Raw genomic sequence first — 27606 nt, 5'->3', positions numbered from 1 at the left:
ATTTGACTTTGAAGAATGCTTCATACTCTTGTGAAGAGTCAATGAATAAATAACTTGGCACATAATAGGCACTTGCAAAGGAATTATACCACCAGGTTATAGATTATGTGATTTATGGAAATATACTAAAATAATGAATCAAGTGAATCCTGAGGGTAGAGTCCACAATATTTGTTACTGAAGATTACACCATTTTAAAGATGCAGTTACATGGAGTAAGTACTAAACAAGGCATTTAAAAAAATTCCAAAATCTTAATTTCAAAGGTATTATAATATTTAAGTAGACTAATGCTATTCTGATAATGACAAAACAGAAGCAATACAAAGAAGACAAGACAAAATTTAGGAGTATTTAAGAAACATTAAATCAACTAAGTCATAACTAATAGAGCCATATAAACATAAATCATTCAACCTTTAGCTTAAATGTAATCAAACAAATATAACAATGGAAAATATGACACACTTATTCTAAAAATTTGTAAAAACTGATACACAGATATTTCTAAAGATAAATCATTATGGACAAATTTTTACAAAGGACAGAAATAAAGTTTATTGTGAAGGAGATATACATACTTAGAGAAAGAACCTTCTTCATTAATAATAAAAGTCATGCATAATAATGCGAGTTAAAATAATTTTAATGATTCATTTTACATCTGTTAATCTAATAAAAATCATTAACTTGGTTTGCCAGGCCATGTAGAGGCACATACATGTTAAATCTTGTTAGTGGGTTGTAAATCTGCTCAGTTATTCTGGAGACCAATCAAATAATATATACCAAAGCTTATGCAATATTTATTGGAAAAGAAAGGCATAGAATGTTCTCAGGTCAATATTTTGGAAATATATCCCAATGAAACAAACATCTTAAAATATGAAATGCTGGTCACAAAAGTGCATAATTAAAAAAGAAAAAAGAAAAAAAGAAGAAAGAAACCCTTGTAGGGGCCTGCCTAGTGGACAACTGAAAAATTACAGTAGAAGGTAAATGTTTATTAAATGAATGAATGAAGTTAATGGAAGACAATGTAGCTATTAGAAAAATCAAGTATATTCTTAGAAAAAATATTCTAAAGAATAACTGGTATATTGATTTAATATGTCAAAAATAACACCAACTATTTTAGATCTCTAGTTTTAAAGTCTATGCTTTTTTCACACTTACTATTTAAAATATTTGGCAAACACTTTAAAATGCTTTGGAATTACTCCCTAAAATCGTGTATAATGATGTGTAAGATATTTCAGAAAAATAAGCTCTATTGGTAAAACACTACTTTGGAATTCTCAACTAAAAAATACTAATTAAGACTGGATTGTATGTTTCCTGGCTCAGTTCATCCTTCCTAGGATTAAAGTGAGATTTAGGGCTAAGCAATTGATTGCTTCAAGTGATTTATTAATTTTGGTGAAGCAATTAGCTTGTTGATTGTTTTCACTGAATCAATTAAATGTTGGAAAAATTAACCAAATTCATTATTTGTTTGCTGACATTGCCTTAATCATCTCCACTTTCTTCCTTAGTTTTTTTCCAGGTGGAAATTGGATCTCTACCACAGAAATCATGTGAGGATATATAAAGTGGAAAATAAAAAGTACTTATTTCAGTTAATTTTTTTGTTACATATATTTAGACCCTGAGATATAATGGACTGAAAAAATAGTAATAATAATTACAAACACTTAACAATGTTCATCATAGTTTTGCTATGACAAAAATTTGGTACTTCGTACTTGGCTGAAAAGGCAGCATGACTTCAGGGAAAAGAGTAACCAAATCTTCAGAAGTACTGTAATTACTACTTATTATGACACACCAGAGTCTCTAATTATTCCATTCACAATATGCAATGCAGTTTTATTCATGATAGCAAATAACAATTTAGCAAGAAATGATCCTGATCCGATTATTAGTATCTAAGCATAAGAAATCATTCTATTTTGATGTCATACATTTTATCTTAAAAAAAAAAAAATCTATGTTGAATTAAAGGAATATGTCTAGAACAAAATCTTTTACAAGGCTATCAGTGGATTAAGCTTTCCTACTACAAATGTAACATTCTTTTTTGTTCTCAATGTTAAAATATATAGGTGGAGAAAGAGGAGTTAGCAAAACAAAGGAAAAGATCTATTTCCATATATCTCTGTTTCTCTGTAACAATTTTCCCTTTTAAGGGTAGTTAGACTTTTCTAATGGCACTGGTTCTATTAGCATTGGATGGATGTTGATGTAAAAATCCAGGAGCCAGAGCTATAGCAACAAATTTCCAAAGGCTATTTATAATATGACTCCCATCATGTGACCCCCCACAAATTATCAGTGATATCTAATAAACCCAAGAATATCACTGATGCCAAGGTACAAATTGCTCATTTTTTTTCTCTTCAGTTTTTTTTTTAAGATTTTATTTATTTGAGAGAGAGAGAGAGAATGGATAAAAGGAGTGTGCTGGGCTGACAACATCTCCAACAAGCACATCAAAGAACAATATATACAGCATGATACTGGTTAGTAAAAAAAAAAACCTGGGAAGAATAAAACAAGAGGAAATCAAGAGAGGGAGACAAACCATAAGACACTCTTAAGCATAGGAAACAAACTGAGGGTTGCTGGAGGGGTGGTGGGTGGAGGGGATGGGGTGATGGGCATGAAGGAGGGCACATGATGGAATGAACACTGGGTGTTTTATGCAACTGATGCATCACTGAACTCTACCTCTGTAACTAATAATACACTATATGTTAATTGAATTTAAATAAAAAAAAGGAACCCCCCCAAAAAAAGATTTTATTTATTTGAGAGAGAGAGAGAGAGAGAGCATGCACGCATTAGCAAGGGGGAAAGGCAGAGGGAGAAGCAGACTCCCTGCTGAGTGGGGTGCCTGACCAGACCTGGGGCTGGATGCCAGGACCCTGGGATCATGACAGAGCCACCCAGGTGCCCCCTCTTCCATTCTCAAAGGATGATATTTTTTGGACTCAGAAAGTAGGGTAGGCAGGAATGGAAGTCTGAAGTCCTTTTTATCACTAGGTAACGTAACTATTCCTTGGTACAGAGCAGGATTTGAGAGAGAAAGTCTTAAGTAGCTTTTGCCTAAACCAGTTAGCCTTGGTTGAGAACAACTGTGACAATCATGATGCTTAAGAGCCTAAAGAAAGATGATATCTACCACATTACCCCAATAATAATTGATATCTTCTGATAGGATAGACTCTCTGTATTCTCAGGAATTTTATGATTTTTGAGTCAAAATAGGAATCAATAATAGAAGACCTGTGTGGTGGTGTAACTAGAAGAGAGAATATGAAAATATCCAGTCTTGATCTACTTGATATAGTGGGGAAAATCACTGATGTCCTTTCATATTATTATTGATCTCTGATGTGTTTTGAAGAAGAGACTTAGTTCAAATTTCAATTAAGAATCAACTACTTAGAGCTGGGGTTGGGGACAGGGGGCAGTGGTGGTAAAGGAGAATAGGACTACATTAGTTCCATTTGAGAATGAAGTAACTGGAATTTCAGGTGTGCCTTCTCCAGTTAAGTATCTTCCAAAAAACTTTAGGTGAAAATTTTGTATATACCTCTCATGTGATATTTGTATTTTACTGGCTTAAATAAATATGCCCATAATAGCTGCTATTTTTTAATGACATACATTTCATTAGCACACATTCGCAAAATCATTCCACATGTATGTTATAAATATTTTGGTATACATATGGACTTCAGAGTACTTTGTAGCAACTCTGGTGTTCACAGACTGGAAGTCACTACTCCAGATCTTCAGCAAGGAAAGATTTTGCAAAATAAAACTAGTTTGAAGTGTTCATTCAAAATAAGTTGAGGAGGCACTTTAAAAAAAACTTGTTTACTTAGCACAAAAGAGATAATCAAACTAGAAGACCTTATTAAATAATGAATAGGTGATGTTATACAAGTAAGGAAACAGAAGTTTAGAGAGAGAGATACGGTACTCTGTATCATGAATGGATGGAAGAGTGAGAGTCTGGGGGATAACCAGAGAGTGGAAGCATAAATGTAGGAAGGTTAAATACTATAGCATGGGTTGGATTTCAAGCACAAAAGTACAATTTTGTAAGGAATGCCTAAGGTAAGATTTTGAACTGAACTACTATAGATAATTTTATAAATTCTCTACTTACATCCTTTTGAAATCTGCAGTGTATTGGTTATAGATTCTTTGCATAGAAGGTGATTTTCTAATATAAATGTTCTGGTTTGGCAAGAGCAAAAATAAGCTTTCTTTGGGAACAGTCTAGAAATAATATCAGACACGACTGAGTAGAGACATTTCCATATTCTTCTACTACTTGGTTCTGAGTGTGGAGCTAGTGGTTGATATTCATAAATAGCACTGTAACCTGTCACTGATAACTCTCCTGGATCTTTCTGCTCTTTTATCAATGGAACGAGTCAAGTGAAAACAAACATTTCAAAGCCTTAAGACAGTCCAAATGAAAGTAAAGGGCTCCATCTCTTTAAGAGCATTGTATAAAAATTCAACACTTTTATGCCAATAAACGTAAATAAAATAGAATGCAACACAGTCAAAATTTATGGGTTTTAATTTAAGGTAAAAGCCTCTGTTGCAATATATAATGATGTGTGAATTATATCTGATACAAATAAAAAAAATGTATATGCATGTAAATCTATTATTACCTAAATAAGAGTACATCATTTCACATATACCCTTTACCATGGCTAGACATGCATCTTTCTTGTTGTAATCTCAATTTTTTAGGAGAAAAAAAATGTTATCTAAGGGAGAAAGATAATTTTTTTTTTAATAAATGTAGTCCTGTATTAGACTGTCTATAAGTTATGACATTCATTCAAGGGAACTTTTTTTTTTTTTTTTTTGATGTGTTGTCAGGTAAAGTTGAAAAGATAAACAGAAAGGCTTATATTTACCAGGAAGATTTTTGCCTCACTAGAAATGTGGATAGATTCTAGAGGTAAATATAAAGAGGATTTTAGACTGTGAACCATTACAAGTATAGTCTGGGGAAAATTAGAAGAAGCCTTAAAGTCTTATTGAAATAGTCCTAACGGAAATCATTTGCAAAAGAACAAAATGAGGTGCTCTTTTAGTGATGTACTACTGTCACTTGGTCAGTGATTCTCCAGGAAGTGTGCACTGGGAATAACTAGGAGAGCTTTAAACTGTAGTTGCTCACCTCCCACCTCAGAAACGCTGATGCAAAGGGCCAGGAATAAGAAAGGAGGTGACTGGTAGGTGCATAAGGAAACACTAGTTTAGGCTTATAAGGTGATTTCAAATGTTACTTCTCCTCCAAATTGATGACCTTTGATTTGACCTCAAGGTCTCAAGCAATAGTCCTTGAAGAGAATGAGCTAATTCTTTAATCAGAATTACATTCAGTGATAGTTAAAAAATAAGTGTTAAAGCTCTGTTCTGTTTTGGTTTTAAAACACCTAACAACATAGAATAGTGAACTTAAAACACTATTTATTTATTTATTTACTTATTTATTGAAATAACAGATTACTCAGATCATGCTTTGGGGCCTGGAAGTATAACGTACATCCTTTCCTTTCTCCCTCTTTATCTAGATGGGAGTGTCAAATGTCTGACATACTGAAAACTATTTGTTTTCCAGTATTTTTGCTGGTGGTCTCATTCATGAAATTATAGAAAGCAAGGAAAGCAACTGGTTTTACTAAAAATATTAAATATTCATAGCTGCCTATGTTATATCAACCTCTACAAGGTCTCTGTCCAAAAGGTGAAAGGACTGCCATTTGGTACAAACCACAAGACTTAATCCTCAGCCACACTACTCTTAGTGTTCTTGAGCACCAAGTCCATTGTGTCATCTGATGTCAATATGCAGTAATTATCTTTTAATAAAAGAATTGATGGGTTGTACAGAAAAGAGCATAGGCTATAAAAACAAAAGGCCAACTGTTTAGTCCTACTTATGTGTCTTTTCTTCATGAATCTGGTATGTCTCAACAAATTTGAGCTTCACTTTCCTCACTAATGAAATGTACTTAAAATATACTCCTTACCTATGAGGAGCTCCAAAACATGACACATAAAATAAATAGAATATATATACTACTTTTGTATTTCTAAAACATTTAACATAAATTATATAAAAAATTAAAATATGTAGACTTTTTTTTATGAACTGTAGAATACTGTTGTTTTGGCCATCTCCGTGGCCTGGGGAGGCGTGAGTGCTGGGATTCTGCTGGGGGTGGCCGGGGAGCCTGGTGGAGCCAGCCTGGGGACTCTCAGGGGTGGGGGAAGGCAGCAGCGCCAGTGACAGCCAGAAGACTCCAAGCAACAGGCTCGCGCCTGGCGGGGGAAGAAGCAGCTGGCGGCCCTGAGCGGCCCGGGGATGTGGTGAACGTGGTGTTCATAGACCGGTCAGACCAACGGATTCCAGTGAGCGGCAGAGTGGGGGACAATGTTCTCCACCTGGCCCAGTGCCACGGAGTGGACCTGGAAGGGGCCTGTGAAGCTTCCCTGGTGTGCTCTACCTGCCACGTGTAGATGAGCAAGGACCACCTGGACCTTCTGCCTCCTCCTGCTGAGAGGGAGGACGACATACTGGACATGGCCCCCCTTCTTCAGGAGAACTCCCAGCTGGGCTGCCAAATCGTGCTGACTCCTGAGCTGGAAAGGGCCGAATTCACCTTGCCAAGGATCACCAGGAACTTCTACGTGGACGGCCATGTCCCCAAGCCCCACTGACGTGGGCAGCCGCACCACCCCGGGCACCCGTGGCCTCGGGGCTGGGACTGGAGGAATAGCCAAGTTGCCAGCCCAGCCCAGAGCATGGACAGGCCCGAGAGAGATGTTGGAAGCAACGAGAAGGCCAAAGCCCCTGCCTCAGAAAGATCCCATGTCCAGGCTCTGGTTTGGGAGGCGGAGGGGGACCCAGCCCCGCTGGGGCGGCCTCCCCAAAACTCAGGAGAATCAGTGTGTAGATAGGGTGGAATCTGACTGGAACAACAATAAAACTGTCTCACAGGAAAAAAAAAAAAAAAAGAATACTGTTGTTTTCACATTTTTTTTTTTTAAGATTTTATTTATTTATTTGACAGAGGGAGTCACAGTGAGAGAGGGAACACAGCAGAGGGAGTGGGAGAGGGAGAAGCAGGCTTCCCATGGAGCGGGGAGCCCGATGTGGGGCTCGATCCCAGGACCTGGGACCATGACCTGAGCCGAAGGCAGACGCTTAACGACTGAGCCACCCAGGCGCCCCTTCACATTCTTGTTTTTAAGAATGTTATTAATATTGCTTCCATGCTCCTTCCATAAAAGGAAACTATCAAATTGTCACTTTCTAAATGGTTAAATGAGATCTTTCACCTCTACTGTCTGCTCCTATAACATTGTACTATCTCAGAGGACTTATCTATAGATGCTTCCTAGCCTGATAGCATCAATAAAAACTCTTATATTTGTCTATGACTTCATTCTTCATGATTTTCACTTATATTGTTGCACTGATTTTCCATAGTGATTTATGAAATGGGTACAGCCCATGATTTCTCCATTTTGAACATGGAGAATCTGAGGTCCAGAAAGGCTGAGTGAGACATGATGAGTGATAATAAAGATTAAAGTAGGGGCGCTTGGGTGGCTCAGTCATTAAGCGTCTGCCTTCGGCTCAGGTCATGATCTCAGGGTCCTGGGATTGAGCCCCACATCAGGTTCCCTGCTTGGCGGGAAGCCTGCTTCTCCCTCCCCCGCTCCCCCTGCTTGTGTTCCCTCTCTCTCTGTGCCTCTCTCTGTCAAATAAATAAATAAAATCTTAAAAAAATAAAAAAATAAAAAATAAAAAAAAAAGATTAAAGTAGAGGTTTGCTGAATCCTAATCAAATGTTTTTTTTTTTTTTTTTTTCCTAAACTTAATTTAGAGCAAACTTTAAAGTTTTTATTGTGGTACTAACAGTGTTCAGGATTTATACTCTATCACTTCAGGAATCAGATTCTTTGAAGCCTCTGTAAATTTCTCAAAGTTATTAATTAGTTTAACATAATATGGTAGAGCACTGCATCAGTAAATAAGATTTACTCAGTGATTTTCAGTTGTCAAAACAAAAACTTTTGCATGCTTATTAATTTGTAGTCACCTTCATACAAAGTATGTTCAAACTATAAGACCAAATCATTCAGAAAGACTTTCCCATATACTCTAAATTTATATATATCATATACAAAGATTTGCCTTTTGAAATACCAGATTTTCACTCAAAAAACTTCAGTACCTTTAGAAAATATCAATAGCCTTTTTAAATCCTTCACCATAAATAACAATTTCCTTAAAATGAAGCTAATTTGGCCCAACAAAGAGCGCCCAATTGCCATGAGAAGTTTGGCATCACTCTGTTGATCACTCATACATTCATATGTAACTTCTCAAGTACCTATTATGGGCCTATTTAGCCTAGAAGGCTAAATATCTGAGATAAAATAATGACAAAGACACAGTTTATACTCCAAAAAACTTACATAATAGAAGAAAATATAGGCGAGTAAATAGATAATACAATGCAAATGAATAAGTGTTCTCACATAGATAAGTAAAGGGTACTTAAGGGGGAACACAGAAAGAGCATTGCTAAAGCAAGCTTACATGGGCAGGGATGTCTCTTAAAGGAAAAAACATTTGAACTGAGATCTGAAGAATGAATAGGATAAAGTAGAAGAGAGGAAAACATTTCCAGAAGTACAAACAGGAGGTGTAAAAGTATGATGAAGGAAAGAGGGAAAACATGACTTGTTTTTGAAAAAATGCAAGTTGTTTATATGAGACCAGAATACTAATAAGGTAAGAATGTTAGAAAGTCAACTGCAGAGGTGGGATGGGGCCAGGCTTTGAGATTACTGGTAGGCAAAGTAGAGTTTGGACTTAACTTAAAAAAAAAAAAAAGAAGTATCACTGAAGGATGCTCTTCCCAATGTAACTGTTAGTATTTCAATATATATAAATCTTTGTGGGGACACAATTCAACCCACAACAGAGGAACATGATCATCCACAACCTTCTTTACTGAAGTGTTCTTTTCACTGAGGGTCCCAGGGTGACATCACCGCAAGCCTCTTATGTACCTTTGTGATCTGCAAAATTCATAGTACAACATTATAAATTTCTCTTATACTGGAGGTTATTTGTGTTTACTCAACAGTCTGTATTTCTTTCCATGCTTAATTTTCTCTAAAAATCTGTAGCACTAAATCTATTATGCACTTCCATTAAGGAACTTTAATACAGATAGTGGTTAAATGTGTGATATAGGTAAAGCTTTCCCTGACTGTTCACTCAATGTTTCTAATGACCCTTTATTCACCTTTTGAACTGTCCTTTTTATAACCAGTGAAGAAGATGTATACATTTCATCATTAGCAGAGTGTGACAGAGAACAAAGAAACCAGGGTGAGACTCTTTCAGGACCCAGCCAGTGAAGTATGAGCTAAATTTCCTCATTTTTTCTATGCATAATCAGTGTTTAAAATTTTTAGTAACTGTAATGTTCTAACTATAAGTTTATTAATACTGACTGTATTTCATAGGAAAATATAGAATATCCAAAGAAAATTCAGTTACTTATAATATCTATTTAGGATAAACACTAAAATGAACACATCTGTTTATTTCCAGTCTTCAAGTCTTCCTACTTCTCTTTCTCCTCACCCTCCTTATTATCACACCCTTCCCACATAATTACACATTATTTATATCCATTGTTCCCCCCCCCATACACCATCTATCATGAGCATTTTCTGATGGCAAATGAATTATTGGAATTAGGGTTTGGCTGAGAGTAACAACAGCAATAGCAACAAAGAAGTCTGTCCCATTACAATCAAAATGTTTTCCTAACTGGAAGAAGTTAGTGTACAAGCTGTATATGATTTTCCTAGTGTCCGAGTGGGATCTTTCTATCTTGTTTTCCACAGAAAGCTTCCATCGCCAAGGTTATCACGTAGTCCTAGATGGCTCTGTATCTCTAACCAGTATACGTTTGTTAATATGGGAGTTGTCCTCTTTAACAATATGTAAAATTGCACTCACTCTTCTCAATCTAAAAGTAAACATCCATGCTCACTTAAAAATCTTGCCTAAATGTGAGCCTAAGGTGAGCACTTTGTGACTTACTTTATAAACAACTATGTCTACACATAGCATGATACCAACCTACATTAGATATCAATAACTACAACTGTAAAAAAATAAAATAAAATAAAATAACTAAAACTGTAGGAAGATTCTTCCATTAGTAAGTTTATGCTAGTTACTGTGAAAGAAATATTCAAAAATTTTCCATATTTAGAATATATACTCTTCAATTATTAGAGTTTAGATACCAGAATCTGTATCCATCTAAAATGTATTTTTACTGAAATATAATAAACAACTTTACAAAGCACAATTTTTGAAGGACAATGGCAAAATAGATAACTTTATTAAGGCAATGGGCCTTTCAGTTAGGTTGATACAAAGACTGTCAAACTTTCACTTTCTCAGTGTTGAAAAACACAGTACTATCACTAAGGCAAAACACTGATTTCTGAAATGGCTAAAATCTTCAGCTATATTATTTCTCAAGGGAAAAACAGTAGCTCAAACTAACCATTTCATTTGCTATAAACAATGTATATATCCATGGCTAGTCACATAACTAGTACCCATAGAGCAATGTGGAGAAAAGCATGATGAATTGACATTCAACAAAACTGCTTTAAAAGCGGATATTACACATTCCAATATTTTTCTTTCAAGTCTTTTTCTAGCACTAATTTATGTGCTAAAAAATAAAACACTGTAATAGCATATCACTACTATTTTTCTGCCTTATTAGACAAGATAAATTGTGTAATCTTTCATAGCACACAGTGAGGTAGAGTCATTTAATTACCTGTGAATCAAAGCAATTTAGGTAACTCTTTCTGATCATTATCACAGAGACTCAAGGAACCAAAATGCTCAATAATCAATAACAACATCAACCTCTAAACAAAGTTAAGCCCTTGCAATTTTCCTAGAATAGGAAGGCTCACTGTTTGACCAAGTAAGATTCCACTGACTCCAGAATTCCTCAAGCACCTCTCTTCTGACATGGCTTATCACTGCCTTCGTTAGTGCTTTGTGCCTGTTCTACTTTTAACACTTCTCACGCTCATTATTTCTTTTTTCCTTATGTAGCACAGTCTAGTAAGCAAGCCTTAAAAGCACCAGAGGGATTAACAGATATGTGTATACTCAATACCTAGAACTGTATCTGCCATATTCTGGGCACCAAGTATATAATTTATTGAAAAAAAAAGTTTAAAAAATATTTACAATACTTTTTACAGATCTCCCTTTAGAGCATACATTAGCTACAAGTGTTTCCTCATGACAGGGTGACAAAGGACAACTCTATATAATTTCTTTAGATAGTGTGCAAATTACATTCCATGTGTTTTCTAGCTGTGAGAAATAATAATAGGTTCTTCCCCCAAACAACAAACACAAAGCCCACTATGTTAACTATGAAAAGTCCTATAAAAAATAAAAATATTGAGGAAAGGCTATTCTGTTGTTTTGATAGTCACATGACATTTTAACATAGAAGTATTCAGCAGTCCTGCATTTAAGACATAGTTTTGTCTTGTTTAACCCAAATTTTCTTGTTTATTTGTTTATTAAAGAAAAAAAATAACTTTCACACAGAGTCACCTTGTTGTTTTGCAAGACATCATTTTGAGAAATTATAAGTTACATAAATATTTCCAGGGAGTCTGGTGCTCTTCACCAGCTGTGCCTTAAGTGCTTGTGAGGCATTTGCAAAGTGCATGACAGTAATGCTCTGAGTTTTTAAAATTTTAACTTTCATTCAGCAAGTTTTTTGTACATTTCTTTTCAATAACTGCCAAATTTGTTAGCATTGCATATAAGCAATTGTGTTAATTATTTAGTAATTGTGTTAATTATACATCATAATGTCGGTAACAATTTGCTTTTTTCCTGTTTATTCTGATAAGCATTTATCAACAACCAACTCTGTGCCAGGCTATACAGATAAACATCACCTTGCCCTCAAACAGTTACACAATACAAGAGTTATACAAACAGAAACAAGAAAGTGAAGTAGAGAAATGCATGGCTTCAGGACACCTGATTATTTGAATATGCACAATATTTGAAAGGCAAGAATTTATTCTTATGTCCTGAGTTCAGATTCACATTTAACAATTGTTCACTGAACTATAGTCTAGTCCTTTAGAGTCAATTTCTTATAATTATTTTAAACTGTTAGGAGGTGTTCTGATACTTTTAAGACATTCGTGTAAAATTTTAAGAAATACACAACCACGGGGCGCCTGGGTGGCTCAGATGGTTAAGCGTCTGCCTTCGGCTCAGGTCATGATCCCAGGGTCCTAGGATTGAGCCCCGCATCGGGCTCCTGGCTCAGCGGGGAGCCTGCTTCTCCCTCTCCCTCTGCCTCTCTCCCTGCTCATGCTGTCTCTCTCTCTCTCTGTATCTCTGTGTGTCAAATGAATAAATAAAATCTTAAAAAAAAAAAAGAAATACACAACCTCTAAAAATATAACTAAATGTACAAAAATCCTATTGGGTTGCAAACTTCAAAAAGCTTCATTTAAGGGATGTTTTATCATCTACATTTTCATAGAGGGAAATAAAGTTCAAAAAAGCCAAATAATTTATCTGTGAAAATCAGCTGGTAAATGGAGAAATGGGAATTCAAACCCAAGACCTCTAAGCCTTTGTCTAAATATTCTTTTCCTCAGGCCACAGCTGCCTTTTCCTCATATGCCTGAGATTAAACTTTTATTTGTTAGAATTTTTTTTTGCAATGCTTTCTCAAGTTAACTAAATAAACAATTTAGATTAGCTTTACTAGTAAAACTAGATATAAATAAATTATTTGGTAGAGAAAATGCTTAAAGAATTAAATGCCTTTAGAATTCATTAATTTTTTTTTTTTTAGAATTCGTTAATTTGAGCTACACAGTTCCCACAGGATTTCATTTGTGAGGTCATCATTTTGGGTTTTTTTCTGGGCTATTTATATTTACTATTTCAACAAACACTGTTCCTACGATGCTCAGGTAATGGTTTAAGCTGAAGAGATGGCATAGATTATTATCGATATGTTAGAGTTGACTAGTAAGGCTTACCACTTTTGCCACCGAATCAGGCGATACCTAAAGACTTTCTTTTTCTCCAGGTACCCTTAACTAAGGCCTCCAGAGACAAGAAAGACCATATCAAGAAAAACTGTATCAATTTTAGATTGTCAATTGGCCTTATATGACTTTTCTTTTCACCTTTTCAATATTTATCTGAGAAGACAGAACTAGAATAAAGTTGACTTTTGCTATGAGATCTATGTTATACAGAGTCTTCTAGAAAGTTTATAGATTAATGTTCTTTTTATATTGCTATATGTAAAAGGCCACAAGATACAGAGTAAAATCATAGTTCTACCACCACAAAATGCAGGAAGTTGTAAACATTCTTTTTAGCTTCAATGAAGTTTTTTTTTTTTTTTTAATCTACACAATAAAGATAACAATGCTTATTTAAGAGGGTTGCAGTGAGGAAAGAAAAAGTACAATCATAGTTATATGCAGGTATGGTGGGTGTGGCTGGCATTTAATAGATAGTAAATAAAATTCAGTTTCCATGAATCTTTTTAAAGCTATCCTCTCTCCAAGTTCTTTGATTATAGACTATTACAGCAAAAAGTTTTCACCACAATTTTCTGTATAGATTTATTGGTTAAATCTCCTGGAACTCACCATACCCTCAAAGTGACAGTATGTCCACTGCAGCTGCTAAAAGGAAGTCAGTTACTGCTATTTCTATACCTAATATATCAGAACAGGCTCAAAAAGACTAGTGCCTATTTTGGATTAAAATATACACACAAATTTCTCAATGAGTGGAGAATCTATTTTACGTTGGATTACACTTTTTTTTAATCTTTTTTTATTATTATGTTATGTTAATCACCATACATTACATCATTAGTTTTTGATGTAGTGTTCCATGATTCATTGTCTGCGTATAACACCCAGTGCTCCATGCAGAACGTGTCCTCTTTAATACCCATCACCAGGCTAACCCATCCCCCCACCCCCCTCCCCTCTAGAACCCTCAGTTTGTTTTTCAGAGTCCATCGTCTCTCATGGTTCGTCTCCCCCTCCGATTCCCCCCCCTTCATTCTTCCCCTCCTGATATCTTCTTTTTTTTTTTTTAACATATAATGTATTATTTGCTTCAGAGGTACAGGTCTGTGATTCAACAGTCTTGCACAATTCACAGCGTTACACTGGGTTTTTGTTTGCTTACAGTACCTGCCAATTTGTGTTTGTTTGGAGGTTAGAGTTTGCCCACATTGTTGACGATACTGTAATTTGATTTTTAAAAATTCAGAAATATACTTAAAGTATGTCCAGAGTTTTTAAATTAACTTTTAAAAAATTTAGACAGTTTTTTTAGAGAAGTTTTAGGTTCACAGCAAAATCGAGAGGAAGGTACAGAGATTACTCATATGTCCCCTACTCCAACACATGTATAGTCTTCCCAATTCTCTATATCCTCCACCAGAGTGGTACATTTGTTAGAACTGATGAATTTACATTGACACATCATAATTACATTACCATTCACTCTTGGCATTGTGCATTCTACTGAGTTCGGACAAATGTATAATGACGTATCATTTAGGTATCATACAGCGTATACTCGTTGCCCTAAAAGTACTATGTGTTCTACATATTCATCTTTCTCCCTCATCCCCTAGAAGCTGCTGCTGTTTTTCCTGTCTCATAACTTTGTCTCCTCCAGAATGCCATAAAGTTGGAAACATACAGTATGCAGCCTTTTCAAATTGGCTTTTTTCACTAAGTAATATGCATTTAAGATTCTTCCATGTCTTTTCATGATATCCATTTACTATTAAACGAGACGTGTTTTCATATTTATAGTGGGTTTCTTATAGATAACATATAGTTCTCTTAGCTTTTCAATTTTTTGAGGATTCTATTAATATAACCTCTAGCTCAGAAAGTCTTTCCTCAGCCATGCAGTCTACTAATAAACCCATCAAAAACATTCTTCACTTCTGTGTTTTTGATTGCTAGAATCTTTTTCTTTTATTCTTTCTTAGGATTTCTCTCTGCTTCCTTGTCCATCTGTTCTTGCATGGTGTCTATTTTATCCATTAGATCCCTTAAAATATTAATCATGGTTGTTTTAGATTCCTGGTCTGAGAATTCTAACATCCCTGCTATATATGATCCTGCTGCTTCCCCTATCTCTTCAAATTGTGTTGTGTTATTTTGCCTTTTGATATGCCTTGTAATTTTTTCTTGATAGCCAGACATTATGTAAAGAACTCACTTAAAGAAATGTTATAAATAGATGTTTAGTTAGATGGTGAGGTGTGTGGTGAGGGGGAGTTTTCTACAGTCCTGTGATTAGGTCTCCAGTCTTTTAGTGAGCCTGTTCCTCTGGACTGTGAGCTCAAGTCTTTCTTTACCTTAGTGTTTTGTTTTGTATTGTTTTTCCTCCCCTTAGGTTGGATAGGATGGCTAGAGTGGGCCGAAGTTGGTATTTTCCTTCATCCTATTCCGTTAGACTCTGATAATTCCCCAGCAGGTTAGGTTCTGATTTAACTAGTTTCCCTTGAAGGCAGGCCTTGTAAAGAGAAAGCATTCTGGCATATATCAAAATAGTTCCTTTACCCATCCCCCTGCCAGAAGCCAGAGCGGATTTTTCTCCAATATATACTGTGGGAAACCAGTCAAGCTTCTGGAGGTAAATCTCACAAAATTGTGGGGGTGAAGGGGTTGACTGGTCCTCTTGGAGTTTTTAACTCCCAGAATTATCCACACTGAGCCTCCTGTAATTCATCAATCACAGTTCAGGTATTCCTATTCTGGTACTAATTATCAGCTATTTCTGCTCATGAGTCTTTGCCTTGGTAAGATGCAATACCCTGTGTTCACTGTCTGACTCCCCAGTATTGGGGATATTAGTGTGCCCTGTGCCCTCTCTTCTCGTATGAATCTAAGATTTGTTGATTTATATGTCCAGCTTCTTACTGTTGGGCTGGAGTGACTTCCAAGGATGGCATCAGAAACCAGAAGGAAGTCCTTTAATAAACTTTTTATTCTAAAATAGTTACTGATCATGTCCAGAGTTTTAAAGTGTTTATAAATTTTCATTTCCAAGAATCTATCCTAGATAGATATAAAATGAAGGAAAAAAACATAAAAGAGCTATTAATTTACTAATTCATCCTTTTATCCAAGTTTTAAGTGTCAGCTACAATCCAGACACAGGTCTAAGTTCTCAGATAGAAAGATAATTGACGGGAAACCTTTATAACCTCTATCCATCATGAACTCACCAAGTCAGGAACATGGCATCCTTTCTACTCCATGTTCCTTTAAGGAAAAACAATAACCCTTCACAAAATCTGATCTGCCTACAGTGGCTCACTTCAGTCATTAGGAACCCTCTCTCACATTTTCTAGACTCTTCACTCTGGCTCCTTCAAAAAGCAACTGGTGTGTGTGTGTGTGTGTGTGTGTGTGTGTGTGTGTGTGTGTGTGTTGGGATGGGAAGAAGGGATGCCTAACATTTATTTTCTTTGGCAATAAAGGCCAATTTCCTTTTGGGGAATTATCGCATATTCTTTGACCACAATCAGATTGAAGGTTGAAATATTAACCTAGGTGCTATGCTTGATCACGATGTTGAAAATGACCCAGTCTACACAGATAAATTGTTCTTTTTCTCTGGAATCCATTCTTGAACAGAGAAAGCTAAGCCAGCATTTGTGCTGGGATAAACCTGGTAATTAGTTGTTGCTGTGTTTTTTAACCTAGATCCTGGGTGGCCATGACTACTGATTTTTATCCAGCTGGGTTTTCTAGACTTTGTGTTATTTTTGAGAGTCTTGCTAAATGCTTACCAATGATTCCCTTCTGGTTTGAATTACTCAGAGTGGATTTCTATTACTTATAGAGAAGTAATTTTAATTAACGTGTCCAGATTTAGTGTCTACTGTGCCTTTTTGTTCATTCTTGAGAGTTTTATTTTTATTTTTTTCTTGATGTCTTCCAAGTAGACCATCATTGCTACCCCAAAGAGATTTAACTTGTCTTCCTCTGATTCTCTAGCCCACAGCTCCTTCTTGGTCAGTTCCACAACTCCTGGTATAAAATACCTAGGCTGTGCTCTGGTCAGGGCAATCAGTGCTTTGTTGGAGATTGGTATTAAATGTATACTAAAACTTTATAAGAATAATATAATAAAGCTATTCACAAAAGAAAGACATGCATCCTCCAAAAAAGCTAAAATGAATTTTAGTATCATCTCCTTCCCCTTCCCATGACCTTGCACTTAGCATTCTGGCCATACCAACAATCATCCCCAGCAAATTGCTTCATTCAGGACTCTATGTACTTGCAACACTATTCACTCAGCCCAGATATCTTTTTCATCTCTTCTCCCAATCTCTGCTTCTAAATTCCATACCATATGCCTATCACAAGTGATCAGTGTATAACTATTTATGGGATTCTTTAGTTATTTTCAAGGCACTGTGTTAGCTTTACATGGATTATCACATTTAAGCCTCATAAAAACAAGTCGGTACTATACAGCCTACTTTATAGATGAGGAAACTGGCTTTGTAATACCATGCAGTAGGGAGGTAGCAAAAATTGGATTTTGAGTCAAAGCAGACGTAGCCTATAGATTGTGCTCCTAATGACTACAAAAAACAGACTTTTATGTAGTCTGTGGTTATTTATGTGTCTACACTTAAAACATAACTGTGTGTATACTATACTTAATTGCATATCTACTGTTTTTTGTTAAAGAACTTTGATTAAATAAGAACTTTTTCCTCCAGCAAATCTTATCTGACCACACTAATATTTTTAATCATTTTCTCATCAGTACAGCAAGAGTATCACATCTTGTTTAGTTCTTACTTCGTCCTAATTTTATTACACTTAGCTCTTTATAGCTCTGCCATTTATATTAATCCTTCAACTTCTTAAAAGTAAGAAACAGTTATAGCAGGGAAAGTATGGGATATATAGTAAAAGGCATGAGCCTCCAAGACAGGTATATTTGGACAAAAATCCCAGATTTTGATGTACTACTAGTGTAGCCTTAAAACAAAGACTTCTGAGACTCAGTTTTCTTATCTATAAAATGAAGATTACAATACTTACATTGCAGAGTGTTAAGGAGTGTCTTATCCATAGCAGGTATTGAGTAATTATGGAATCGGTGTTATTTAAGGATTCAATATAAGCTACCATTTAACTTCTACTTTTCTCTTTAAGATCTTGCAGAATGTTTTCCTTATCTCTTTCAGGTCTTTCAAAATATAATGTTGTTTTTTTTTTTTTTCCATTGTACAAAATAATGATAATGTAAAAAATTCTAAACTTTTAATACATAAATCTCATAAATAACATGATTACAACAAAATATATAAGATATTTTAACAACTACATGTGAATGAATTAAAATGAATGAATTAACCTTCAGTGTAAATATAAATATATATAGGATTACAAGAATCAGTCTCAGTATCTTTCAAAATATTTTGGCCTGTGGGCCACAGCTTTATATTTTTTTCCTGGAGAGTTGTAAACAAAATTTTAATTTTTTTGCACTACACTTCTGCACCTTTCTACCTACCTGCCCCTCGTCCACATATAACATTGCTGCATCATCCTGTGTGGTTAAAGTATGACCAAATGTAATTTAGTAAGGAGAGAGGTGAAGTGACACGAAGCATGAAATTTAAAAATGAATGTCACACTGCTTTTCATATTGAATACTTAGCATTAATTCACACTGCAAGCAACTCGATGCAAATATTTTGTTGCAAAATAGAGAAAAGTAAAGGATTTCCTTATATTCACTGTAGTTGCGAGAAGTTTGAAAAATTTCTATTCAAAGTATCAGACACAGGCACTTAATTATGTACTGAGATTCAACTTCTGGCAATTTGAATGTATATCCCTCACCCAATTATACTCACGCTATTAACTTAGGGCACTGACATATCTGGTAGCACATGGATGCACCTATGTGATTCAGGCTGATTTCTGATGGCATCTTATAAAGCTACAGTCTGGATCCTTAGTTCTGACTCTATCTTGTATACTTCTTCCCCCAGGACAATGTCTTTGCTTTTTGCCAGCTCTATTCCTACTATTTTTTTTTTTTTTTTAACTTTGTAGAGAAGAAATCAATTTAAACTGACTGAAGGCAGAAAAAGAAAAGGATGAAGAAAGTAGAAAAAAAGTGTCAATGGATATTAGAGAATGTTTCTAATATCTTGATCAGAATGGCAAGGCATCTCTAGAGATATTTCCAAGAGTTATTTCCAAAACCATTTTTCAACAATTAACATATGTTGGCATGTGAGTTTAATAAGTCAAAATATAGGCTCACTGTCCCAGGCTCAACTGTGAAATTATTTCTGAGCTGCCTGGTTTACACAGTGAATCCTGTCTTCCATCCCACATTTTCAAAGTAATTTGGCCTCCTATAAGAAAGACTTGCTGTATCTATTTATACATCATCTCCATCTCAAGTATGGGCATTTTAAATGCTTGATCGCAATTTTGGAGTTATATGAATTATAGCTTTAACTCCCACTTTATATAATAAAAATTTGTGGGATACAAGAATGATAGATCATAAAGAAATTCTGCTAAATCCACATCAATGAAAAATGTAGACTGGAAGTATTCTCCTCCTTTGGCCATATAATCTAGACACACCACTTAATGAAAGTATAGGAGGTACCAATGGTATGTCTTTGAAGGAATATATGCAATTGGATGTTTAAATTCTTTGCTTGTTAACCCCCAGACTCACTTCCTCAAAGCCATAAATTAAGTTCTCAAATGTCCTTCAGAATGTTGGATGAAAGGAATAAAAGCAATACTTTAATTCCCATTGCAATCTACAGACAGTAAAATGTTGGATTTTTGGCTAAGCAATCTTTTGATTTTGTGGGTTTCAGATCAAACTTAATGCTTTCTACTTTATGTTTGGCACCCTTCAAACCAAAGCTTTGAGGCTTTTCAACCTTGGAAAGCACCAGGTAAAGTATGAAACGATAAAAAAAATTCAGTGCAAATCACTTTGGTGCATCCATTTTAAAGGCATATACACCTATGTCGGGGGTAATGTGAAGCTGCTTGTTCCAGACTACCCACAAATACACAATTATTTTATTTCAGAAATATCATTTATTATTTGTTTGCTAAGACCTATGCTTGCTATAAAGGAATTTACAATGAGAAAACTGAAGTTGACAAGTTCCTATAAAAAACAAAGTGACCATAATTGAGTAAAAACAATTTCTTTTCCAAATTCTATGTATCTGATGATTTTTTTCTTAGAGTTAAATTAATTATAAAATTGATATTAAAATTATATTTTAAAATTGTAAAAAATTACAACTAGGGCTTTCTTTAGGTTTTTTCACTTAACCTAATTTACTCATTATCAGGGCCCATACATTATAGAAATGTGAATTTTATTATTTACTTTGTATTTTATTTATTTGTAAATAAAATATAAAATAAATACAAATTATTTATTATAAATTCATTATTCATATTTATTAAATATGAATTTTAATAAATTTGTATAAAATACTCTTCATTGGGCTTTTTAAAATGGCTTTATCTTACTGTGTTCCAATAGGTAATCAGATTCAACTTATTTTACTTCTAAATAAACCACCTTCTCTAGAAAGTATGCACGTATAAGCAGCTTTCATTTACTTATCTTTTCTATGAGATAGCAAAATATTTTAATCTAACCTGTCTATATAGAGTATTCATAATCATTTCATTGCAGCTAACTCTATCTTACACCAGCTCTAAGACAAACTAAATATTCAGACAAAAGTAGAAAAAAAAAATTCACTGCGAAAGATTTGCACATTGCAGAGCAATTCCATAGTCTTGGAAAAACAATTGATGTAAACTGAGACAGAATGATTTTGAATAAAATAATTAAATTATATTTAATTACATAACTTTGTTATTTAGTTGCCTCAAGACAGTATTTTTCTCAAGCATTTTTGTTTAAGGGGAACATAAAATACATATTTAACAGGCACTTTGTTTCAAGATTAGTCAAATATGTATTATGTATTCTATTTGTTTCAGTGGGTATTGGATATACATAGACAACATAAAAAACTAGCCTATTACCATTTGTAGATATTAGAAGAAGACACTAGATTACTGGGTCAAAGGAAAATGGATTTCATTATTTAGGGCAAAGCAGTAACTAGAACGTAGTCAGCATGTTGTTCACACTGCTTCCCCATGTCCAGGATGGTGGCACAGTGCCTCTGGTGGATGCCTGCATACACAGTGGGTTGTGTTAATTGAGAGCTTACTAGATTCACCACTTTTATAGTAAATAAAAGGATGTCTGATTTTAGTCCAAAAAGAGATGTTCTCTTATCCTTCATGGTTGCTCACTGCAAATACAAAAAAATGGTTCAAGCCCAAGAAATGGCTCAAATAAAGAGCATTGAGAGACTTCATTTTTTGAAATGCCCAGCAAGAATTTTAAGGGCCCATGGTAGATCACCATTCTAAGAGACTAAGATTATATGCTCGAAATTTTCAAACAAAAACAACAAAAAACTTTAAAAATTATAAGATTTACAAAACAATGAAATACAATTCATAGAAATGAAAAATACTATAAAGATGAATTCAATGTACAGATTAAACAGAATAGCTGCAAAGAGAAGTAGTAAACTGGAAGATCAGTTTACTACTGTGAATAAAGCACAGAGATAAAATTTTGGAAAAAAGGATAAGATAAAATAAAGCAATAAGAATATCAAACATTTAATAGAGTCCTACAAGTGGGAAATTTAGGTAGAGAAAGTATTTAAGAGATAATGGCTGAAAATTTTCCAAAATAAGCAAAAGACATCATACCCACATTTAAAAGAAAAAAATTCTGAAAGAATCCTCAGCAGGTTAAATTAACTGCAATCTATACCTAAGTTCAACATATTGAAATTATTGAAAGACGTAGGCAAAGGGAAAAATGGAAAATTAAAATAAACCAAAATGATGTCAAAGAGAAGGAATTCTCACAAAGAACCTGTAGTAGGTTAACATCTGAATTCCTAGAGTTAATTTTGCCCATTTAACAGTCAACAAAAGAAGAAATCCACTGAAGTCAAGATATTTGGTGCTCTCTGGACTTGTACAGAATACAACAATGTCCCCTTGGAGGGATTCATATAACACACTGCACAATCTTCTTGTCATCTGTCTCAGGGGGCTTTTCCATTTCTTTTCCTCTTGCTCTTCCCATCCTTTGATTTCTCACAAACAAGAAACCCTAGGCTTTGAAATACAGTCACTGCCAGAGTCAGCTCCCCCATCCCCTCTAAGTTCTAGCTTTCACTCTAATCTGGATAATCAGAAAATGTCCTCCCATCAAATAGGATGATATTCCTGAAATAAAATGTTACTGAAGTAAATTCTGGTTATTATATATTTTTTTCAACTCACAATACCCATATAAATTTATGCCTCAATCATTCATTCAATGAAAAGTTATTCCAAAGTTGCATCATTAAAAAATATGGATGCTATAACCATGTGTATGTATTTTCAAATTTCTCCCATCTTCAAAATAGTAGTAACAACACCAATCCAAATAAATAGTCTTACTCTTTTCACTTGCAACTTCTTCAAAAGTATTGTTTCTATTTTCTCTACATCTACTTTCATGGAATTTTCTCCTTTTTTGGCTTGTCTGATATTACTCTTTGTTTTGTTTCATCCTGCTTTTTTGGTTATGAAATGAGGTACTGAAACATGAAGGCTTTGATGTCGAGTTGGCTTTTGGGTTACCTCAGCCCTGCTATATACCAATTGTGTGATTTTGAAAATACTGTGCCAGCAGAGCCTCCTCAGTCTTCTCATTACTGAAATCGTGATGACTGTATCACAGGCTCTTTTGAGAATTAAATATTTTAACATGTAAATGGCTCAGGTTATAGTGTGTGTTTATTAAATGTTAGGTACCTCAATATACTTCTTTCCTTTACCTTAACTCATCTCAAATGTACCTGACAGCTTTAGTGATTGATTTATCTCCTCACTACTCCCAGTCCAAGTCTTTTAATCAGGCTTGACCAAAACATTCTTTTCTCTTCTAAATAAATAATTCCATCCATGAATATGACTTTTAGCCACTTTACAGTGAAGATATCTTTATCTTCATATCCAGATTTGTTATCTTTTTCTCTCATGAATTATATGTCATTTGGAAGGTTTTGCTCATGGAAAACACAGGCCTCATCATTTCATCAGGCCTGGTCTTCCTTATTGCAGTAAATGGACTTGACTCCATAACTACTTTTTTAAAGTAAAGAACTGCAAGAAGTTTACACAATTCCTTCCTCTCCCCCCACTTTCCACATATAATCAGCAACTAAGTCTAGCTAATTCCATCTTCTAAATGTTTCTCAAATATGTCCTCTCTCTCATACTCTTCATACGTAATTCCTCAGCTGCAGTACCACAATAGTCTACCTTCATAACACCTGTCTTCAAGATAAGTTCAAGCCACCTTACATATCATTGGCAAAGCAATCATTCTAAAACCTAAATGCATTCCTCTACCTGGAATATTCACTCCTCATATTATGTTTCTCCTAAGTCACTGTCAAATAACTGAAAAAAAAAATCTATAAAAAGCAACTCAAGCATTAACTTCTCAGGGAACAGTGGCCTTATCGTCCAACCATAGATTTGGTGCTGCATCTTGTAGTACCACAGGAACAGGGACATATTTTACAGGGACATATAAACATGCTTATCTTTCTCAGACCACACTTTATCATATTGTGAGTAGTGGTATAATTTTCTGTATTTCTCACTAGATAAGGAGTTTCTAATGTCATGTGTAATGAACATTTATTTGGCGAATAATAATTGCCAGGGAATATGCTAAAACTATGCACAGATTACATCATTTAATCCTCACAAACTCCTGTGAAGTAGATAGTATTATTATGAACAGTTAACAGATGAGGAAACTAAAGTCACAGAGGTTAAGTAACTTGCTGACTGTCTCTTAGCTAGATGGTAATGAAGACAAAATTCAAACTTAGACAAGGTAGCTCCACGCTGGTTTTCTCAAGAACTATCTATACTCTCTCCTTTACAGATCAATAGCCATTTCTCTGTTTCTATATCTTCAATGTGTAGGATAATGTTAAAACAGTAATAGATACTTTGTAAATATTCACTGGATGACTGAATGATGAATGAATAAATGAATTTTTAATAGAGTGCTTTTTGCTTTGATATACTGGATTTGCATTAACAATAAGATTTGACCAGAGAGCAAGAAACTGCTTGCAGTTAAAATGCTAACGAAAACTGTATTTGAGTTAAAACATAATAAAAGGGAAAAAATATCATATCTTTAAAATTTGGGAGTATTCTTATAGATTATAGGGATTAAATGATCGCTGTGTTTTGAATAAATGTATAAGCCTGTTTTACGCTTAGATTCAAAATATAGCTATATACAAAATGAATCTGCAAAATTGTCTTTGCTTCCCCCTCCCACTGACAAATTTAGCAATTTTAGAGATGGTGACCATGAGCAGTCTAACAAAATACAGTATCATCAGATTCCTCATCTGTAAAATTAGGACAATGGGCTATGGAGTCTCAAAGGTCCCTTCTAGTTCCATCATTTATAATCTTCTGACTTAATTTATATCATATGTTTTACTAGTGCACAGCATGTTTTCTTTTAGTTCCAGACTAATTTCTTTCTTTTTCTAAGTCTATAGACTAGTGCTAATTGTCATGCCTAATCTATAGGCCAATTTGTAAGGGAAAAAAATCCACTGGGGATATTGCAAAGAATCCACAATTTGCAGAGGGTAGAGTGGGAAACCTGCTGTGCCTGGATTGAAACAGCTGTTTCAAGAACCTTAAGCATCTGGGGAAGTCATCCAGAGAAAGGCCATCCACTGTGCTTTGATCTCTCCACTGAAGCACTGCCTGCCCATATGCTTGGTGAGAGTCCAGCCTGTTAGACCCATGCCTAGGGCTAGCTTTTCCCTTTGTTTCTGCCCAGGAAATGGCACCAGAGTGTTTCTAAAGTGTAAGTGAAATAAAATTTCATTATGGTAGGGCTTTGTATGAAACTGAGGTTACATGATATTACATTAATTAAGCTGAGTAAGTCAACATTGTGCTTTACAAGTGAATAAAAGAGAAAATAAAAAGGGATAAAGGGGTAATGTTCAAAAACGTGTGCAGAACTGGACAGTTTCTTAAATGCTTCTCAAATATTTTTTCCTTTAATCCCTATAAGAGTCCTCTGAGTATACTCTAGTTACTTCCATTTTATAGATGGAGAAATTATTTTCAGATAGTTGCTTAAGAGCCCCTAATTAGTAAACATGGGGTCTGGGCCCAAACTCAAATCTCCTGTTACAACTTTCTTATCCTTCCCATCACTGTGCATCATCCTAAGAGAGAGAATGATAGGATAGATATACTCAAGGCATATTTAACTTCCTAAAATAAATTGTATCCATATATAGAAAGCAAACATTTTTATGGAATGAAAAATAATTTGCATTGGTTGTCATTTAACAGACAATTTTATGTACCTTATTTCTGTAAGAATACAAATTATTTTCACAGAATAGTCAATTTTAATATCTTATTCACTCTTAGTGAAAACAGTAAGAATGTTATAGGGCACTGATGATGTATACTAATCAAGCATTATTTGATTCATACAAAAAAACACATTTAAAGTCTTAAATGCAAACCCTTCTCTCTAAACCATGGGAAAAGTCAAGGGCATCACTTTGTTAGGACCAACTCATTTTTTATACCTACCTTTGTCAGAAATCATTAATTACCTACCTTACCTAGTCTTCTCCTCATTTACCAACAATACCTCAAAAAACTAAAATCGGCATTTTCCAGACTTCCTAAGCATATAACCTAGGATTAGCACAGGGTAGTTGTTGGGTGGCTCCAAAGAAGTTCTTTAAGTGTGAAAAACTCACTGGAATGAATATTTTGCCTTTGCCCTTTTCCCTTCTTCCTGAATGGAATGTGGGCAAGTGCTAGTTGTGTAGCTGCCATTTTGGGACTATGAAGACACAGGTATGATACTGTCTGATATGGATGCCTGAAAAGAAAGAACATACTTAATATTGTTTGTTTTTTTTTTAAAGATTTTATTTATTTATTTGAGAGAGAGAATGAGAGAGCGAGAGAGAGCACATGAGAGGGGGGAGGGTCAGAGGGAGAAGCAGACCCCCTGCTGAGCAGGGAGCCCGATGCGGGACTCGATCCGGAGACTCCAGGATCATGATCTGAGCCGAAGGCAGTCGCTTAACCAACTGAGCCACCCAGGCGTCCCATACTTAATATTGTTGATGGATAATGCAGCTACTGACCTTGTCCCAGCCTGCCTGGCTCTAGGCTTTTTCCATGATACAAATAAACTGATATTTAGTTAAATCGCTATTATTTGGGTTCTCAGTTATATACAGCTGAACATAATACTTGACATATTTACCCTGAACCAATCAATATATACAGAGAGAATGATGGGAACTAACTGGCTTATGTCTGTCTATTGCCTCTCACCTTACTGATTTCTGTCCATTTATATATATATATTTAAATGAAGCCAATCAGGGCCCACACCACATAAATCAGATAGATGCGATAAAATGGGAGAAAATCCAGGTCCTGTGAGAAAGGGACAAGAAATAATGAATGACAGGCAGTCCTTCACAAATGTCCACTATAATATCCATGTACCATATTTTATTTAACTAGTCCTCCATTTGGGGATACTTAGACTTTCTATTTTATTATTATCATAAGCAATGTCTTGTTAAACTCTGCTGTAGATGAATCATTGTAAGAGTTTCTGGGTGTGTATGTTTTGTTTTCTTTTTAATAGATTACTAGGAAGAGAATAACTGGTACAAATCTTACTAAATTTTTTTTATAATCCTTGACATATTTTGCTAAATTGATTTTAATAATGTTTGTTTCAATTAAAATTCTGCTTCAGGTACATAAGAATGCTCCAAGTAAAGTTACCATCATCATCACCATTTATTTCTATCATCATATATATTTAGTTGCATATGCAAAAAATATTATATTAAATTTGTTTTCTTTGATTTAAACAAGTATTTTTTGTTTTAGTTTTTGAATACTATTTTTATTTGTGAATCATGAAGTAGTTAATAAAAATTTCAAAGTATGTGAAGTATAATTTTAAATAAATGTCAATTAAAATCTCCACGGCAGTGGTTCTCAAGCTTGAGTGTGTACATCAGAATCACCTTGAGGGCCTTTTCACCCTAGCTTTACTGAAGCATAACTGACAAATAAACTAGTATATATTTAAGTTGTATAACATTGTAATTTGATATTTGTTTACACTATGGAATGATTACTACAATTAAG

General features: G+C 34.7%; 1 pseudogene; it reads left to right on the top strand.

The window, feature by feature from the left end:
• Positions 1-6765, top strand: part of LOC116634288 — a 41796-nt pseudogene extending 35031 nt beyond the window's left edge.
• The last annotated feature ends 20841 nt before the right edge of the window (positions 6766-27606 follow it).

Source organism: Phoca vitulina, unplaced genomic scaffold (assembly GCF_004348235.1).
Source record: "Phoca vitulina isolate PV1807 unplaced genomic scaffold, GSC_HSeal_1.0 scaffold9, whole genome shotgun sequence".
NCBI classification, from domain to species: domain Eukaryota; kingdom Metazoa; phylum Chordata; class Mammalia; order Carnivora; family Phocidae; genus Phoca; species Phoca vitulina.
Note: the sequence above shows the minus strand (reverse complement) of the source record. Positions and strands in the feature narration are given on the sequence as shown.